Here is a 5024-nt window from a genome sequence, read left to right as displayed (position 1 = left end):
GTCTGTTCAATTACCTGAGAACCAGCTTCCACCTCCAAAAGAAAGGTGTGATGTGCCGGGCGAGCAAGGACTGGTACAGTACGGGGATGGACGGACGGACGGACGGACAGCCCCGCTCCCGCAGCACCCTCCTGCGCCAAGCGGGTCCGCGGCTTCCGCTCAGCCCGGCACACTCCGGCTCTCCTGGGGCCAGGAACTGCTGAGACACCGGTACCGGCCCGGCCCCAGCTCTGCCAAGACCCTCGCGCCCGACACAGGGGACCCCAACACCGGCCTGGGGTGGCCGGTTCCCAACTGACGGGCCCAGCCCACCCCCCGGGCCCCCCCGGACACGGCTCCGCAGGCGCTGCTGGTCCAACCGGCACCAAGAGGCTGCTAAACGCCGACGGGCAGCAAAAGCAAGGGTTGAATTTTCACAGTTGCTGCCAGGAGCGAGTCCCACAACCTCAGGCCGGCTGAGAGGAGAGGCTGGAATTACACACAACCCATTTTCTGTGCTTTACTCAAACCCGTTTGTGTATCAGGGAAAGCCTCTGGTTTTTGAAGACGGCTCGGTTCCCTCCCAGACCTTTCCAGCCCAGCTGGAGGCACTGAACGGTTTCTAGGAGGGATCTGAGTTACAGATCAATGAGCTGTTCAGGCACCCACGTGTGGGCAGTTTGCAGCTCTCCCAGACATTTTCTCCCCACGAGCTCACCGAAGCCTCCGTGCGTCCCCTCTCGCACGGGGCTCAGCCGAAGGCCCGGGCAAGTGCCACGCTGGGGGCAACCTCGCCCAGCACCCGCTGGCCCCGGGTCTGTACAAGCCCTGTGGCCCCCAAGCGCGGGGGGGGCAGCACCTCCCTCTCCACACACCCGGGGACACCCCGGCCACCGCAGAGCCGGGCCCCTCGCTGCCACCCAGCACCCGCGCCCGGGGCTTTGCTCTCAGCCTGCGTCGCTTCCCAGAGCCCCTGCTCGCTCCTGACCAGCCTCCCCTGCCCCGTTTTCCTTCCGCTGATCCGAGCGGGTCTCGAGCAAACCCCCGCACCCCCGCAGCACCCCACAGCAGAGGTTTCCGCTTTTCCCCAGGAAAGGACACGGGGCAGGGCCGGTCCCCCCGCTGCGGAAGGTTTCTCTCCCCTTCACGTGTCCGCAGCAGAAACCTGGACCTGTCCCTCTTTAATCTCGGTTTGATTTATAACAGCTCCAGATCAGGGGAACCAATCTGTGCTGGAGAAAGCAGAGCGCAGGGCCCAGCCCCAGGGGGGCTCCCCCCAGCACGGCCCCTCCGGGCAGAGGCAGACGTCCCAAGGGCACCCACCAGCTCCTGGGGACACCAGACCTTGGCCGCCGCTTCCCTGGGGCACCCGAAGGAGCCAGGGGAAAGGACCCCGGCTTTAAGAGGCCCGTGATAAGAACAGGTTGCTCTGATATTTTATCTAAGGCAACTCAGTTCTTTTTTTCCCTTTAAGAGTAGAAATTGCCATATGTTAAATTCCAATTAATTAGTCTTGGTTGCTCAAAAGAAAAAGGGAAAAGCTCTGCAAGATTAACCCAAACCCCAGTAATAAGATATTAAAGAAATACAAGCATCTCATTCTTCAGATCAGAGGGGTTTAATAATAATGGCAAAAATCAATATGAAGCTAAATTAAATCTGCTGTGTATATTCATCAGGTGATTTGATAGAGAGTCTGCCAATTCAGGTCTCTATTGCTATGATAAGTAAATATAAACCTATTACTTTTCAGATCGCAAAGTTGTAATGGAAATGATCAAGAGCAGATGCAATCAAAACTACCTTTCACACCAGCCAAATTCCAATTAAATTAAGCCAGATTATTCAATAAGGAAGCCCACAAAAATCAAGCTCTTTATTGATGTAATGGTTCAGAAATACAAACTTGCTGCTTTCCAGATCACAGCATCTCAATGCAGGGGGAAGAATTAAGACTTCAGTAAAACTGATTTCATTTACATTCCGCTGGCAGCGAGCACAGTAATTCCTCCTCCCCGCGACTTCTCCTTTGCCTGCCCAGAGCAGCTCTCAGCTTTGCTCTCCCGCGGGCTGTGAGACTCCCAGGAGCCCGTTATTTTACCGGGGAGGGCGAGGGGCAGGACACAGGGGGAGGACTGCTTAGTATCCATAACAAGTGTGGCAAGGAGAAGAGCTGCGCTAGAAAACCTTAGTGATGAACATCCCCTCTAGCGGGTAAGAAATCTTTTCCCCGTAGACTGGCCGGCCGGCCCCTACCTGGCCCCCCCTGAACCCGCCAGACGACCAGCTGGCTTTTCCTCAGGAGGAAAACTCGGGGTTTTCGACAACCACTTGTGTCAGAGGGTTCTGCCGAGGCAGCTGGGCTCGCCAGAAGACTTTAAATCCTCAGTGCAATCAACTTACCGGCAGCAACACACAAACGATTTTATTAAAGCTGGAAGAGGCAGAACTCCTGACGTTCTATCCCTGGGGAAGATTTGTCACACCCCATTTTCAGTGGGTCACTGAGTTAAGACTCAAACTTATTTATCCCCTTGCTCTGAGGCACACGGGTGCCTCCGGGCTGTCTCAGCCCCCAGCTCTGAGGGTTTTGCTCCCTTCTGGGGAGGCTTGGCTGGCACGGGGCATCTCGGGGTGCAGGAGGGAGCCTGGGCACCCTCCGCACAGGCAGAGCCCAGTCCCACAGCCTCTGGGCTTCCAACCTGAAAAATAAAATCCCTAAAGGCTCCGTAAATCCCGGTCAGCCTTGTTACCGCACACTGGCTATTGTCCTTCCGTGCTCCTGCTGCCAGGTGATGTCACACCAGAAGTGGCGGCTCCGGAGGCCGAGAGCAGAGTTTTATCACAGAGACCTCACAGGTGACCTCACGGGGGTGAGGGAGTTTCGGCAGCAGCAGAGGGGGAAAAGCCAAGTGACCCAAGGAGGGGAGGAGTGACGGTAAAAACCCGCAGGAGATTGCACCAGCTCCCAGCGATCTGCTCTGCAAAACCCCGACTGCACCCACCTGCGGGGAGGTCACGCGCGCCCGGGGCCGCAGCGCTCCAGAGGCTCCTCGGCGCGGGATGAAGACGTGTGCTTGCAATCAAATTATCCCTTGGACGAAATAACAATAAATTCCAAACTTCCCAATTACAGGGGACAGGCAAACCTTGGAAACCATTAAGAGCTGCTTCTTCTGCTGATGAATTATCCAGAGTGCACAGAGCTATTTGCTGAGCTTCACTGTATTACACTAATTATAAATTAATATATTGCTCATTACACAGTAAAGCTGTGCAGTCAACTAATGCACTGCTGCAAAGAGCCTCTTTTAAAACATCCTCCAGTACTTTTATGATCTAGATGTCTAATTTACTTCTGTTCTGCCATAAATGCCACCAACATGTCATTCTTTCACCACGAAATATCTCTCTGGCTTCACCCTACCTCCTTTGGGGCTCGGCAACACAGAAGAAGGATGAAACTTAGGTTTTTTTAGTGCTAAACATTGCTTGAGAAATTAAGAACAGCATAATTTAAGCCTAATTCCTGGGTTAGTAGTTTTTAAATCAGTGTTTATCCCGGCAGCAGGCTGGCAGGAGGTTATCGGTCCTGGTGCCAGTGCTCCCCGTGCCCCGGTGAGCTCAGCTCCTCCTGCCCTGCAGAGACGGGCAGAACCAGCAAGAGAGCTGCTCTTGGCGAGGAAAAATGGCATTAAAACCTGACAGGCATTAAAACCTCCACTCCTTCGCAATAAGCTTTTCATTTAAAAAGGGCTTGGGAAAATTGTTCCTCCGGTCCTCCCCTAGAAATTAAAAGGAATCGTTTTCATCACCGTTTTCACAAAGCTTTGTCCAGAAACGAGGTGATGCCGTAACCTTACATCTCCTCCGCTCTGCACAGCAAACCCGGGCAAGGAGGGAGGGAAGGACCTGGGAGCAGGGAGGCTCCGCGGGGAAGGAAACACCCACGTCCAGGTCCAGCAGAAACCCTCAAAGGATGCTGAGTGAAGCAGAAACCTGGTGTGGATCAGCCTGCACAATCCCTGCAGCTCTGGAGGCTGCAGGAGACTCTCGCCAGCTTTGCACCCACTCGAGGAGAGTTTCTGCTCCGCTGCAGTCGCCCGGTGCAGCCCGGGGGTGAAGAAGCGTCCCCAGAGTGTGGAAGCAGGTGGCGGCTGTGGCAGGAATCCCGCGGGACGGCAGGGCCTCCCCGTCAGGCATCGGAGGCCCACGAGGAGCCGTGCCCGGCCTGTGCTCGGGCAGAGGGACACGTCCCGCGGGACAGGGGGGCAGAGGGCAGAGCTGCTGGCGGCCAGCGCCGCGTTGACCAGCATCAGCCTCCCCGGGCCGGGACTCTGACTCGGTCTGGAACTGCCCCGTCCTGCCAGGCAGCCCGGGAGGGGGGACACCGGCCCCCCCAGGAGGACACGTCACTTTGACCCGGCAGGAGGGATGAATAGGAGGAAGCGCAGCCCTCTGTCTTGGAAACCGTTCAGCGGCACCGCATTGTCCCAGGAGCGTTCTCGCAGCGTGGTTTTATGTCAGAGCACTCTTTCTGCGCAGCGCTTGGCGGAGAGGAAACACCGCAGCCCAGGGAGGCTCAGCCCCCACAGGAGGCATTTTGGCAGCTGCCGTCTCCTTCTTGCCAAGGAGAGCATCCCGGTGACTCAGCAGCACAGGGCCGAGCGGCAGCCTGGGGGGGGAGAGGAACGTTCCCTGGAGGAACCGCTGATGTTCAGCCTCAGTAACACGGAGGATATCGCACTCCCCAGACCCGACCCCCCCGCGCGAGCGGCAGCAGGACACGCTGCAAGGGGGAGGGTGTGCGGGGCAGAGAGAGGGGCACCAGGGATGCTGGCGAGGGGCAGGGGGGCTGCTGGCCTCCAGGCTACCACAGGTCCCGGCCACACTGGGGCAGCCCCGGGCCCCCCCGCTGTCCCCCCGTGCCCCAGGCTGCCAGAGCACACAGAGCCAGCAGGCACCGGGGGGGCAGGAGGGGAGAGATGGGCCCAGCACCAGAAACAGGAGCCGCGCGTAACCTGTGCCAGGCTGCCAACCCGGCC

The sequence above is a fragment of the Athene cunicularia genome (genome assembly GCF_003259725.1).
Source record: "Athene cunicularia isolate RWA chromosome 26 unlocalized genomic scaffold, athCun1 chr26_part1, whole genome shotgun sequence".
Taxonomy (NCBI): Eukaryota; Metazoa; Chordata; class Aves; order Strigiformes; family Strigidae; genus Athene; species Athene cunicularia.
This window is presented reverse-complemented; position numbering follows the sequence as displayed.